Source organism: Acinonyx jubatus, chromosome E4 (assembly GCF_027475565.1).
Source record: "Acinonyx jubatus isolate Ajub_Pintada_27869175 chromosome E4, VMU_Ajub_asm_v1.0, whole genome shotgun sequence".
Lineage (NCBI taxonomy): Eukaryota > Metazoa > Chordata > Mammalia > Carnivora > Felidae > Acinonyx > Acinonyx jubatus.
In genome coordinates this window covers 54122132-54138217 of record NC_069395.1, presented here as the reverse complement: position 1 = coordinate 54138217, position 16086 = coordinate 54122132, and the positions used below count along the sequence as shown (strand labels likewise).

Here is a 16086-nt window from a genome sequence, read left to right as displayed (position 1 = left end):
GTGAATTAATTTAAAAGTTTGGAAAGAGATTGGGCACCTAGATAGTGCAGTTGGTCGAGTGTCAGACTCTTGATTTTTGCTCAGGTCATGATCCCAGGGTTGTGGGAACAAGCAGGCATAAAAAAAATACTCTCTCTCCCTCTTCCTCTACCCCTCCCCCACTCTCGCTCTATTAAAAAAAAATTAGAAAGCGAGCAACACAAAATCTAAAGAAAGAAAGAATTAATGATTAAAGTAAAAATTAATGAACTGGAAAATGATGAGAGAATAATATGAAAGCTTAAGCTACCTACAAATTTAAACTTTGTGTGGAATAGAAGACAGTAAACAATTAAAAGGCAAATGACAAGTTAGTAAATTATTTCAGCATGTATGACATCGAAGGGATTAAATATCTTCAAAATAGAACTGTTTCTATTTGATTCACTTAAAACACAACAAAAACCTAAGAAGAAAGAAAGCTGGCCAAATCAATAGACGTTGATTTAATACCCAAAAAGAAAAAAAAAAAAAAGGACTGCTATAAAGTCCAGTTTCACTAGCAACCAAGAATTGTAAATTCACATAGCCAGCCATACATCATTTTTGACCCTTTAGATTATGAGAAATGTGAAAGAATGGTCATGATATGTAGTGTTGAGGAAGCTGCCCTTGTGCACTACACTTGGCGGAGTGTATACACGGCCCTCCTGGAAGGTGGCCAGTTTGGTGTTACGTATCAAATGCTTTGGTTATGCGCCAACCTTCTGGCCAAGCAAGTTTGCTCTTAAAAATGTATTTTTGTCAAATAATTCAATAATTGTACAAAGGTATCTGTTCATAATTAATTTTAAAACACTGTTCATAATTACGTATTTAAAAACAGCATCAATATCTGTCATAAATAATTGGTTTGGTAGAGTATGGTACATCAGTGAAATGCTTTGAAGCACATTTTTAAAAAGTATATATCAACTGCATTGGAAATTTTCATGAAAAATTAGCGGGAAAAAAACCCACCATGGATAACATAATCCCATTTTTGCTTTAAAAAACTTATACAGGATGATATTTATATTTATATATTTGCACATAGAAATCCTGATAAGATACACACCAAAATCTTAATAGTATGGGCAATTTTAAATTTTGTTCCTGTATCATTTTCTCATTTTCCTTGATAACTGTCTTCTGTGCAATTTTCAAAAAAAAGGTTTTAAACACACCTTAATCTACTATAACACTTTATGTCTACTATATTTCAATAAAATATTTTTAATGAGAAAGAGATTTTAAATGGAGGATGGTGAGAAAGAAACAAATATAAAATATTGAAAATAATATTCAGAAGGAAAAATACTGAATATAAGTGGATTAAACTTTATAGGAAAGTCAAAGATAATATAAATGATGGAAATTAGGCATCTGAAACTCTACAGATGTGGTATAATTATGTAATCCTGTCTGTTATTATATTTGCAATGTTATTTTTTTCACTAAATTACATATTGCTGAAGGACCATGCTGTGAGTCTCTGATACATTCCCTCATTGTCTGCGACCTTCAATGATGTCTTTCTTTCAGATGTTCAAATTCCATGGTACCCACCCTCCCCCATCTTTCTGGACCAATCTTTTTTCCTTCAATTCCATGTTTATACCTGTCAGCACCATTGCCCACTATGACTATGCTGTGTGTAATGTACAAAAATATATAATATCCGAGGATTGTCAGGGAGTCATTTAATGGCCTAATTTCTGACCCTTTATCTTCTACTATTTTAGGAATCTAATTGAGGTTTAAAAATTATAATATATAATATTAAGCTAATGAAAAGAATTCTGTAAAACTTAAATTTAAAAGTTGATTCATTTGCCTTGAATTTATTCATTTATGCAACAAAATGTATAATCTGAAAATTGAAAAGCAGGATGACAGTTGAAGTACTGAGATCAGAATTAGAGTCTGAAGAAATACTCCTCTTGGGGAGAAAAAAAAAAAACCCTCCTTTTGGTTTCAGAGAGTCATGTTGACTATTGAACAGTATGTGTTTACTAGTTACTCTACTGAGCACTCTAATCTGATTAAGGCTAATGGCAATTAAAACCAGTGACTTAATCTGACTCTGAAGACTGAGCCAGATTTATATTTAAAAAGTTAAAATTCAAAATGACATTTATATAATACCTATCACAGACAGAGTTAATATCTTATTTGCCAAAGTTTAAAGCGTTTTTACAAATTAATAGTAAAAGACAATAATAAAAACAAAAAATGGGAGTGGGGTTTATAAGGAAGGTCAGGAGGCTGCTGTGTTGGTTCAGAGAGAGACGATGGCTTGGGTTAGGGTCACAGCAATGGAGATACTGACAATCAGTTGAATTTGGGATGTACTTTGGTGGTAAAGCCAATCCTTTAAGATTTACTCATGGATTAGACATGGAAAGTGACAGAAAGAGTAAAATAAAAAAGGTGATTGAGTCTTACAAAACAGATACATGTTAGTGCCATTTAAAAAGATGAGCAAGGGGCGTCTGGGTGGCTCAGTCGGTTAAGCGTCCGACTTTGGCTCGGGTCATGATCTCGCGGTCCATGAGTTCAAGCCCCGCGTCGGGCTCTGTGCTGACCGCTCAGAGCCTGGAGCCTGTTTCGGATTCTGTGTCTCCCTCTCTCTGCCCCTCCCCCGTTCATGCTCTGTCTTTCTCTGTCTCAAAAATAAATAAATGTTAAAAAAAATTTTTTAATAAAAAATAAAAATAAATAAAAAAGATGAGCAATATGGGAAAAGGAGAAAATGGGATGGGTCATTTGTTTTGACCATGTTTAATTTAGGATGCCTCAGACATATCAGTGTTTAGTCAGGATAGGTTAAGTTATACTGCTGCAAAAAACAATCCTCAAAGTCTGGTGGCTTCAGACTACAAGATTTATTTCTTCATCATGCTATATACCCATCTCAAGTTGTCTGGGACTCCACTCCTCGTTATTCTCACTTTAGCACTCAGGTTGGTCATATTATTGCTGATCACAGGAAAAGAATGAGTGGAAATTCACACACTAGCTGTTAATGCTTCTGTCTAAATGTGATGTGTCATTTCCATACCCTTTTTATTATCCAAAGTGAACCACATGGCCACATCTAAGCTCCAATGGGCAGGAAAGTACCATGTTACCAAGTCCTTGGAGGAGAACTGGATATTTGAATGACTATCTCAGCATCCAATTAGAGATATCTTCTAGGCAGTTAAATATGTAAATCTAAGTTGAGAGGAGAGAGCTTCAGACAGATTTGAAAGTTGTTAGGTATTCAAAATTTGGCAGGTAGGGATTAAATGGAGAAACCAAAAAGAAGATTGCTGAGGACAGAATTATCTGTCCTTTTAAAGAATAGTAGAGGAAGAGAAACCGTCTGCGGAGACTGAGAAAGATGAGCCTTGTGTATATGCACGTGTTTCTGCATGCGTTTATCTGAGCACAATGAAAGGTGTAGGAAGTGGACTTGAAGAAAAGTTATAGGTTATTTGTAACCTTTTTAGACACCCATGTATTAATTGATTTATTAATGTACTCATATATTATTTTTATAAACTTGGAAATCCAATAAGGTAAGGAAGATACTTATACAAAAACTGTGTGTTGAAGTTGGGGGAGGTGCAATAACATTTAAGTAGGCTGAACAAGCAGGTATACGGCCCTTTATGGGAAGCTAGAAGGCCATGTGAGTGGATGCCTGAACCCAGTTGGTAATGATAATTGTTACATAGAAGCCATACACTTGTATTTAAAAATTAAATAATCTGAATAGATGGAGCCAGTAGATAAGTATCCCAGAACAAAACCTAAAATAAGTTACTTATTTAGGACTCTTTCTTTTTTTAAAGAAACTGCACAGAGGGACTAGAATATTTTAATTTATAACTGTTCTTTTCTAAAGCATATTCATTGTGTTTGTCCCAATTTGATGCATATTATTTTAGTCCAGAGTGAGGAATGGATTTCTCTTAATTATTAGGATAAGCAAAATCTAATATACAAAGTTCTAAAAAGAAAACAGAATAGTATTTAAATAAGGCTTTAGGAAATGTTTTTAGTTGTATACTAACTGAATTAGTTGCATACAAACTGAATCAGCCCTAAATTCGAAGACTAATATTACTTAGGAATATCTAATTGTATAACAAAATAGGATATTAAATACCAACTTCACATAAAAACAACACATATTCTGCAGCACAATTATTGTTATTGACCAAGTTTTAAGTGAAGAAAAGTTCTGATTGGGACATTTTCATTTTCCTCTTTGAAGTAATTAGCCATTAGTCTCACAATTTTTTTTTTAACTTTGTGTCACATGGCTTCAAAGAATTGGTGACACTTCAAGGAATTACGCAAAACAGACAAAAAAAGACAATCTTATGCAAAGAACATAATATAGCTTAAAAAAAGGCTTAACCTGTTGGAGTCCTTCTATCACTGTAATTATTCCCTCAAATAAAAAACCGGAAAAGAAGTATTATTTCCACTTAGATCATTGGTTCTCAAATAGGGATGATTTTGCTCCCCAGGAAACATTTGGCAATATTTAGAGACCTTCTTGATTGTCAGATTGGAGAGGTAGTACTGGCATCTAGTGGGTAGAAACCAACAGCCTATTATTTATAGGACAGCCTCCATAATAAAGAATTTTCCAGTCAAATGTGTCAATAATGTCAAGGTTGATAAACCCTGACCTATCTTGAAATAAGTATGCAAGATCCCCCTATAATAAAATCTAACCTGTGAAGATTTGAACTTATGATCTTCAACTGAGCCCAGTTTACTTAGGATTGGTTGAAGAACTGGAATCTGTTCAGACTGCAAACTCTGAACATATGCAGTCCACACTTTCCATTATGCCTCTGCAGTATCTGCTTCATGTGAAGAATATTCCCTGTCCTTTGATTTGCTGGTTTGCCTTAGAAAGTATGACAAAAACTGAAGAGATTTTCATACTTAGACTTGCATACTTGGTCAAGAGGTTCAGGGTCAAGGATTGTGAGTGTTACAAAGGATTGCCTTTACTAATGTTTTTTTTTTGGTGAATGTGTGTCTTTCATTAAATAAGTAAAACCCAATTTTTATAAAGTTGGGTAACTATGTGTTTCCACTAAAATCCAATTTCAAAATTAGAATTCCATGAAAACAGAAAAGTTAAAGTATTTCTATATTTAAGCATTATAAGATATAAAAATAAGATATGAAAATGAGCCTTTATTAAAAAAAAACCCTTTCTAATGTTCCAACCTAAACATCATCATTCGTCCCTTTCCACGTGGTCCAACGTTTCAACTCACACATTGTCAAAGAGAAAACTTTCTTGACCAAAGTATGGAATGTATTGTGTATTGTCTTCCAATCAAGATTTTTTTAAAAGTCACTTTAAGGTGGCCAGTACACCTAAACCCGAAGATAAAGCCACCCACATCTATTTGCTCAGCCCATTTAGAAGTAGAGTTTTTCAGTCGTTGATGCATAAACTTGGATACTTTGATTTTCTTCAAATGTGACAAAATTACTGAAGTCAGTTGTTGAAGCCAAGTCTTATGAAGGCTAGTAACAATTTTATACTTCTAGTTCATGGGAAGTGCTGAGAGGGTTATAATTATATATTATATAAAATTATATAAGTAAAATTATGAAAGTATTAAAGTATACACTTTATAGTATTATATAGATTTATAGAATACAAGTATCACATCAGGGAGTGGTGGATGTCTAAATTTCAGCTTGGATTCTATAAAATGGCATAGTGGTTGTGGTCCCAGAAAAGATCTTTAACAAACACATTGTATTACAACTGCTTAACAAATAGGAAGGCCTCCCAAATGGTGAAAAAGCAGTATTTAAGTTTTTAGTACTAGATAGGAAACATTAATCCACCAACACTTGTTATTTCATATCTTTTTTATGCCAGCCATTCTAATGAGTGTGAGGTGATGCCTCATTGTTGTTTTGATTTGCTCTTGGATTTCATTGTCTCCTACTGGCTTTATCTCCTTTGCTTATACACACACACACACACACACACACATTGTCTCCTACTGGCTTTATCTCCTTTGCTATACACACACACACACACACACACACACACACACACACGCGCGCGCGCGCACACACACACACTTAATGGCTTTCTCATTCAATACTGTTTATTTCTCTCTTTCACCATCAAGTATCTTTAAATTAGCTCATTGAATCCTCACAACAATTCTGGAAGATAGTGATTCTCAACTAGGGACATTTTGCAATATCTGAAGACATTTTTCACCATTTGGGAGGCTTTTGACTGTCACAACTGGGTTGAGGGGTGCTACTGGGATCTAGTGGGTAGAGGTCAGGGATGCTACTAAAAATCCTATTAAGGCTCAGAATTAAATGTCTAAATGTCAAGATTCCTGCTGTTGAGAATCCCTGCTGTAAAGTAAACATTATCTTCTCCATTCTGGAGATGGAGAATATGAGGCTTAGTAAAGTTAGCAAGGTAGCCAAAGATCACATATTTAATACGTGAAGGCATCAGGATTTAATTCAAACCTAGTGGTGAATCTAGAGTTGGTGAACTTTCTAATATATGCTCAATTTCAACGAATTTTTTGTTATATGCAGATTTATAGTAAACATCTTTGTGCGTGATTCTTCCTATGCACCTCTGATTATTTCCTTAAAGTAGGTTTATAGAAGTAGAATTGGTATATAGAGTTTTTGATTTATGCCACCAGAGTACATTCCTTAAAGCCAGAGCAATTCACATCTCCCCTAACCATGAGGAACAATGAGCGTTACAGGTTTCAATTAGCTTCTCTAATCCTTGCCAGTTTGCCTTTCCTAAGGGGGGGGAAAATATATCTAGATAGATAGATAGATAGATAGATAGATAGATAGATAGATAGATTTTATATAGATATATAGATATATATTTTATATATATAGATATAGATATATAGATATAGATATAGATATATATTTTATAGATATAGATATAGATATATAGATATAGATATAGATATATAGATATACTTATAGATAGATATATAGATATATCTATATACCTATATATCTATCTATAAATATATCTATAGATATATCTATATATCTATCTATAAATATATCTATATATCTATATCTATATCTATATATCTATATATATATCTGCTGCTCAGTTTGTCTCCTTTAGCTGCAAATCTATTAACCGTTCTGATTAGAGGGAGTTGCAGAGTTTTAAAACTCCAGTCTGAATTCAAATCCCAGTTCTGCCACTTAATTAGCTGGGTGACTTTGTGCAAGTTACTCTGAGTCTCTCTCTTCATTTGTGAAATAATAATCTCTACCTCACAAAGACTAAATGAGGCAATCCTTGTGATGTATGTAGAATAGTGCCAGGAACAAAGTCGATTCTCCAAAGGTGTTGGCTGTCTTCAATATCATTATTTTTTGTATTGGCATGGTCTTTTAAGCTTTGTTAAAGTGCCATGTTTCTGGACCCCAGAGTTGCTCTGATTCCCAATTATCATCCTCATTCCCCAAATAACATCTCTTTTCCAAGCTCAGTGTTTACCAAGGGCCTTACCACTTGCCAACAGTCTGAAAGGCATCAATTAAGCTACCTATTGCTGAGCCACTGCTTGGCTTTTACATTCAGGATTTGTGTATAGCCTGGCATCTTTGCTCCAGAGCATTCTTAGGTACCCATGTCAATCTAGGTATTATTATCCTCCTCAGTAGTTCTCTGCTTTTATATTTTGTGGCATAAAAGTCTAGATAGCAGTATTTCCAAAGTATGCTCAGCCTATTTAAATAAGAAGACTCAATTATCAGAAATGTTTGGGTTCCATTGTACTCTGTGTCTCCCTTCTGGTTAGACACAGCACATTAGCCTTTTTTTAAAATTTGAGAGTACTGGAATGTGAATGTGTTTGACACTGCAATTCTTGAATTTATTTTCTCAAATAATAACACCTCCCCCTGCCTTATTTTTTAAACAATCTCTGTCACCATCTAGTAGTATCAGTGTTCAGTGGGAAACATTCTTGCAGGATGGGCAAAAGAAGGGGAGCAGCCTCTAGCTCTGGGTTTCTCAGTATGGTCCATTTGACCTGCACGAGACACACCCAGATTGCTTGTTAAAAATGCAAACTCCTGGTCCATCCCCAAGTCTTCTAAATTAGAATATCCTGGGAATATTCATTTCAAGTAAGCTGCCAGGGTAATTTTGATAACCTGAAGGATTTGTAACTACTACTCTCGGTACTAACAGTAGCCATAGAATAAGGTACAAAAACTATTAATGTATCCATTCTGTCACCATTGAGGGAGAGTTTACACCTGTAGCCATGGACTGTACTGTGAGACAGACTGAGGGAATGCTAAGAATCTTGCCTTAGGTCTGGGTTTACTAGAATTCAGCTTTCTAACCATCCCCCCTTCTCAAGTCCCTGCCAACCGTGATCAATAGCAAATCATTTTGCTGGTAGTGAGGGAGCCTGTGAATGGACTCAGCTTGCAATTCTGACGCTAGTGGTGGGGAATCATTCTCCTTCCTCATTGAAAACAACTGTTGGCGGTCCCCAGGCTGGAAGGATGATCTAGAGAGGCCTAATACATTTCTTCATGGCACAGGATAAGAGCAGCCACAGGCCACCGGGTGTGCCCTGAGAGCTCAAACCAACTCACTTTTTTCTGTATATTTGTTTGTTCAGGGAAGTCATTACCATATCTCTTTGTACTTTTGTGCTAAGAAGCTCTGAAAACTTCCATGGAGTGTTTCAGATGAGCCTCAGTGTATAGCCAGTACTTTATTTTGGTTTTAAATCCAGAGTGAAAGTAGATCTGAACTTGACACATATAAATGGTAGAAGGTTTATTTGTACAGGTTTATAGTTTTAGGGTTTTTTCATCTTTTTTGCTTTTTAGAACTATTCTGCTTTATAATATTAACTTGTTAAGAGGTATATTCACATTTTCCTTGTTTGGAGATTTTCTTACGTTGTACTCTGCCAAGTTTGACCATGGTGTTCATTGACATTTGTCTTTCTAAATAGAAAATAAAGTTTGGTTGCTTTTAAAGGAGAGTTGAGGGTTATCTCTGGCTGTGAAATATTTTGGTGTTAAGTTCTTCCCTTTCACTGTGTAAGAGACTATTTCATTCTTGGGACTATTTTAGAGTCTACCTTTAACTAAATTTCCTTCCTGACTTGTGACAGTATTGAAAATTTGCATTTGCTACCCTTGGGCAATAGGGAAAGGGTAAAGATGCTGTTCTTGAACATTTTTACCCAAACCATATTATCTATTTCCATCTGTTTTGCCACCATTCTGTTTCTAGAACATTTGCATTGGTTCATACTGCCTTAGAAACCTCATCTCTGTCAATCACTCTTGCCCGTTCCCTATTTTCAGCATTAGTCATCTGCTCAGAAACCAATGACGACCTGGCCTGGCAGCTTACCTGCTCAATCAAAATACTGTGGTTTGATTATGCCATGCCGTGCTTATAGGCCAAAGCACCCAGAGGTACAACAAACACTTGATGTTCAGCAACATTTTAGGGCAACAGCTTCCTGAATCTTCCCCCACTTTAGGGAGCCATTCTACTTTCCTGGATTTTCCCAAGTAACCTCCCAGTCTCTGATAGGTGAATGCAATCTGTGAAACCGACTTCTTTCATACATCATTCCTGCTTGTCCTGTCTGTTGGAGTTTGATGTTCTTTATTGTTTCTCTCATTTCACTTCAGTGCAGTTCAACAAGCCTTTATTAAGCACTTGCTAGGTACCAAAAATGCAAAAATTACTAAGTGATCCATGATTTCTGTTTTTAAAGAGCTCACTATCTAACAGAAGCTTATAATAGAGGGTGATAAAAGGTATGTTCAGGGTTCAGTGGCTCAAAAGGAGCACCTGACTGCCTGTGGCATGGGTGAGGAAGGCATCCTAATGGGTAACACCTGATTTGTTTAGATCAGACATGGTGGGACTTCTACCTAATCAGGCAAGGGATAGGTCACCGAGGATGATATACTTCATCCTATGCCATCAAAATGCTATGAAAGATCAGAGCAGTGTTTTAGACTGTTTAGTCTAGCAGCATGTGAAGGATGAATTTAATGGGAGGCCAGAAGACCTGTCAAGAGATTCTCATGGTAGTTAAGGAGAAAGGTGGCAAGGGCCCGAACAAAGGAGAGTTTTAAGGAATAGATGATGATGTAAATGAAAAATGTGCCCCTTTCCAATCTTTTGGGTTAGATTCATTCTGGGAATTTAGTGTGCGATCAGAACGAGATGTAGGTTGACACATTCACTTGCATTACAAGTCATGGGTTGCCAGCCTCTCCTCCACAGGAGAAGCACCTCTCTGTTCCCATTTCTGGTCCCAACTTCTGTTTGTTCCTGGCTCCCAGATGGTCTCCTGCCTAGCGTCACCAGGCTGCGCTATAGCTATGACCATCAGGGATTATGTTGTCCATTCTAATGCACTTTCCCTAATTACAGTCACTGACAGACATTGAACACTTAATGGGCTTTACCATCCATATGACAGAAAGTGACAAATAAATTAGAGGAAATTGTTTTAACCAATTTTTGATGAATTTTTGGTGGGATTTTTCCTCAATAAATCAATGAATTGGAGCATTTCTGTAGTTTAAAAAACAACAACAACAAAAAGCAAGCATGGAGAAGTTGCGATCTATCAGTCGTGTTCTGTGTCTTATCTATTGTCTCAGTAAGCTGCCCCCCCCAGCCCATGTAAGCCAGTTCCTTTGTTCCCTTCCTTTTACATTTCTTCTTCTCTTTTTTTCTTACCTTTTTGGGGTATCAGTAGAGAGTGTTTTAAAACGGGAAATTCTTTAAGAAACCTGCAAAATGTAATTTCTCCATTGAGTTAAAAAAAAAAAACTCCATAGCAATAAACTTAGTTTAATGTGGTCAGTTTTATCACAGATCAGGCCTGCCCAAGGCAAGGGAGCTCAGCCAGTAATTTGGGAAGGCTTTGAAGCCACATGAACATGTATACATTAACCTCTAACACTAACCATAATTTTAATTAACATAAAATAATCTAAAGACATGCTGATTAGGCACCGTGTGGCTTGAACAAAGCATTCTGGGCAGGGGACTGGAGAATAGAGAACTCTGACCATTCCTATCCCCAACGAACAGGGCTTTCTTTAATCATTTAGAAGCACATTTCATTTTGCTCAACTTTTTTTCTTCCATGATGTTCTTGGAGACCAAAACAACAAAATTCCAAAAGCTTTTGCTAATTAAAATGAGAGGAACTGAAACTGTTGTAGATTATGTCAGTTAAACCCCAAATTAGAAAAAAAAACGTTCAGACTCCAGATCTCTTTGAAAGTATATGATTTACACCATATTCCAGTAAATTGATGCAGGCCGAAAACTTTTCATTCATTTCTCTTGTGTGTCATGTGGGGCACACTTAGAGCGGTTGGTTCTCCTAGGGATAAAGCAGGAAGAATTAACTCGAGCCAGTGTTGCTTTTTATGATATGTGGTTTTGAGTTTCAGAAGAGTGGAGTGCAGTGTGAATCATGGAAGCACCCGACTGAAAAATCCTCAACTCTGTAACAAAAAGCAGATTTTTTCCCACATTTCTTCCAAGTTTTTATTTCACATGCGAGTCTGAGATACAAAATATTCTGTAAAACTGTAAGGAAGCCACAGTAGTTCTTGCTGTTTGGGGGTTTCCCAGAGAGAATCATGTTCAGAATGTTCCTTTTTTTGCCAAATGGTTTATTATGTGGACTGAACGGCCCAACAAAACAGACAACACCATCTCCATTTTATTATACATGTTATTTACTGGGGTTTCCCTGAAGAAAGCTTAAGAATTCTTTCCCCATGAGTCACTGACCAAGTGATTGTTTTTTTAAAATATAAACTTTCCTTCAGCTGGTCAATTTGGAACACAGTCTTCTCATCTTCTGTTCATTTCGGGGCTGCTTCGCCTTCATCTGTAAATGATCATGTCTATAGCCAAATCGAGTGGCTTAAATGTAGCCAATTTCTTTCCATTTAACACTGAAGTTTAAGAAATCAACAGCCTGGTCAGGCAAGATTCAGAGGACACTATCTTCTGAATGTGACCTACATGATTAAATTTTCATTGCTTTGGCAAAATGCCTCTCCTTGGTTTAATTTGTGCTGAAATTAATGGGATGGGGAAGGTCACCCTTTCTTACCAGGAATTGGTGGTGGGTTACCCTTTTACCTTTGTGAGTGAGTTAGAAGGTGTTGTCCTCTACTTGTTTTCTTATTAAATAAAAATCTGTAATAATCGTCTTTGCTGGTAGTCGAACTTTCCAATTAAATATTGACACCTTAACAAATGTGTCGATATGAATGTTAATCAAAATCAACTTTTCTTTCGTGAAAATAGCTCTATAATTGCAATCATCCATTCTAAAGGAACAATGTTATTTTAGAGAATATTTCTGAACCCCTTCCCACCCACTTTCCCAGTGGCTATAAGAAGCCTGCTGTTGCCAACTGAGTGGTCTAGAGTCCCTGCTAATTACCTCCTTCCACAGCTTTTGATTTTGAGCCCAACTGATGGCGCCAGAGGCTGAACCACAGTCAGATCTACAGGCCTCTGATTTGCCAGATGGAATCTATGCAGTTTGTTTCCTTTCTCACAGTGTTGTTATGATGGACTCAGCTCAAACTGGAAATAGAATAGGAATTACTTCAAAATATTAATGGCTGATGGTTTAAATTTTGAAACAAAATAGCCATGGAATTCTAATTTTGTTGCCCGTGTGTGTGAGCTCACAAAAGGATACATGTAAACATACCACAAAATGTGTTTTTCCAAAGATGTTAGCATTCTTTTCATTATATTCCACAAAAAACCTTCAGATTACTTCACATTTTATATCCTTATAAAGGCTTTATTCCATTGCCTATTGATGACTAATGTGTAGGGTCTCATGTCCAAATCAGATGTGTCTAGAATGTTTGCTAAACTGGCATCCTTTAAAAACCTGAACACAAAGGTTTAGTTTCATCAAGTTTAAAAATGTTTGTTTCTCAAAAAGTAATTTCTCAGCTAAATCTTGCTTTCTTATTTGAGGTTCCTTCAGAAAAAGAAATTGATTATGCTAGAGAAAATAATGTTTGTGGACAAAACCATCTCAGACAACTGTGAGTTGAAGGCTTTCTAAGTGAATTACTTTTCTCCCTATTAATCTGGTTCCAAAAGCATTTGGGGGTGGGCGGGGGGAATGGTAGTAAGTTAAGCATTTCAAAATCTATAGGGCACAGTGAATGGAAATTTAGCCCTCAGTTTTCTTTATCAATGGGAAGTCAGAAAATCGTGTATAATTTTAGAGAGCAGATCATCTAAACCACGCATCACACATAACATGTGTGTGCACGCGCGCACACACACACACACACACACACACACACAGGCTGTTAATCATTAGAATAGAATAAGTCTTCCTTGTCAAAGTTACCAAACTTTTAAGTGTAGTTGTGCCCACTTAATTCACTTATTATTCTACAGACATTTAATTAGCACCTTCATTGTGCTAATTAAGCACTATGCTTAATGCTAGGTATATAGCAGGAAATAGTCCCTGTCCTCAAAGAGGTCCCAATCTATAGGGGAGACTGATAAGAAAGTCACTTATCATCACCATGTATGATAATTACTATAATAATTAGGAAGTAAAGATGAGAGGTATCTATTTTTTTGACAAGCAAGAATGGAGATCAGAAAATGCTTTGGAAAGGAAGTGACTTTTGAGGTAAATGTTAAGGGTAGAAGTAAAAATCTGGGAGAAGGCTGGGGAAAGGGAAGCGGATCCCAGGCAAAGGAACGATACATGTAAAAATTCAGAGAAATGATGGTGTATTGAAGTAACTGAAGGTGAATGAGGGTGACTACATAAAGTTGGTTTGAAGACGTGTAGGGGAGGCTGAGGGAAACAGGGTGTTAGACAGGTGGTGTATCTTGCTGAGCTCTACACCACAGGCGATTAACTAATTAGCAATATAAGTGAGATTGTATATTGCTTACTCTCTTTTATGAAATTAAAAATAAAAGATAAAATAACTCTTTAAAACTACATATAGATGCAATAAAACAATAATAGAAGGAAAGTAAGGTAATGATGTTTATTCTCACTGATCCTTACCTCAGGTGGTGGCAAAGGCAGGGAGATGACGAGTTGATTGGTGTAAGGTACCATACGAATAGACGTAGCGTATTTTAAAAGTCCTAGCTTTGGGGTTTGATAATGAATTCACTGGTGCTTATTTCATTCTAAAAATAACTAGTGTTAAAAATCTAAATAATAAATAAGTAAATAAAATTGGTCTGTGCATTGACCAATGTTGAAAGTGTGCCATGAACCAAGAGTTATGGTTCATCCAATTCTGTATACTAGAAGTACCCTGGGGGAGAAAAGGCAGGCTGAGAATTTTTTAAAATTGTTCAAGTCCACTGATTCTTGGATTCAGGAAACATAACAAGTCCTAAATAGGATTAAATAATAAACAAATACATACCTAGCATATCATAGTGAAATCATGGTACACCAAGGAGAAAGAGATCTTAAAAGAAACCAGGATGGATCCCCTACAAAGGAAGTAAAATTAGTCTATTGATCAGTTAACCTGTAAGTATCATTGTATAAATAAATGGTAAAGCCAGGACTCAGGTTCATATCTTCTGATTATTATTCTCATGTTTTATCATATTTTATCAAATTTATCACACATCCTTGTATAGAATATTTTGTTCACTGTAATTAATGCAAACCAGAAAAATAACAAAATCAAGGAACTCAAAAATTTTAAAAGCTGGGAAAAAAATTAGTAATCTCTTTAACATATGAAAATTTCAGTAAAACTTAACTAAGTACAGAAGAGGGAAGTAACATTTGCTTAATGCCTCAATATGTGCCAAGCATTGTGCTAGTGTTTTTAAAATGTCATCAGTCCTCACAATGTATTTATGATATCACAACAGATATGTGGTGTCAGAGATCATGGCTGGGAGAGGTGAAACAACTTACCTGAATTCACAGCACTCGTAAATGGTAAATTCAAACTCTGGAGAGGTACCATCAGCCCTGCCCAACCCTCCCATCTTCTCAGTAGCATTTTTAATAAATGAATAATGCCATTTATGTTAACTGTTTGGTGTCACCAAACAACACTTTCTGGCTAGCCCTCCAATACTACCACTCCCAATATTGGGGGTCCTCACCCTGCACACACGCCAAGGGATATCATTTCTTCCTTTGCCCTTCTCTACACCTTTCCCCTTGGACACTTCACCAGTTCCTCCACCACATGTTTGGTTATCCACCTAAAGTAGACTGGCTATTTTCTAGTGGTGCAAAGGTTTTGACTGCTGGCTCTTAACACTTTCTGGACAAATTACCAAATACATTTGAACCTCAATTTCCTCATATGCAAATGGGGAAATGACACACACCCCTCGAGGATTACTGTGATGATTGAATGAGAAAATAAAATCAGTAAGGCCCTTAGTTCCATCCCTGGCACTTAGAAGTTCTCTGTAAATGATTGCTGCTGCCAACTTTAGATCTGTTACAGGTACAGCGAGAGCTTGTACAAGCTCAGTGCATTTCATTTTCCCTTCCTCATTTGCCTGAGAGTAAGTGACCCGTCTTTATTCAGTCTGCTGATTGTGTTCTGATTTCGTCTCGAACCTAGTTGTTATTAATTTTAGATCATTTTAACAAGAAAATAATCATAAAATATTCTGTTTTGAATTTCACATAAAGGTAATATAGATAGATATAGTAGTAATACATTACTAAATACCCATTTTCTAAATTGAGATGAAAAAAAAAATTCCCAAACATTCATCTTCTGAGTCAAATCCAGTAGAATGGAATAAATGAAGACAGTGTTCATTAAACTTCTAAAAAATACACATGTGGGGCGCCTGGGTGGCTCAGTTGCTTAAGCGTCTGACTTCAGCTCAGGTCATGATCTCAGGGCTCTTGAGTTCGAGCCCCGTGTCAGGCTCTGTGCTGACAGCTTGGAGCCTGGGGCCTGCTTCAGATTCTGTGT

The 16086-nt window shown here is 36.3% G+C and overlaps 1 protein-coding gene across 1 annotated transcript in view; it reads left to right on the top strand.

Moving 5' to 3' along the window:
- The window catches only part of DNM3 (dynamin 3), a 575248-nt gene that overhangs the window by 496526 nt on the left and 62636 nt on the right, over window positions 1-16086 (top strand). The gene's annotated exons all lie outside the window — the stretch shown is intronic.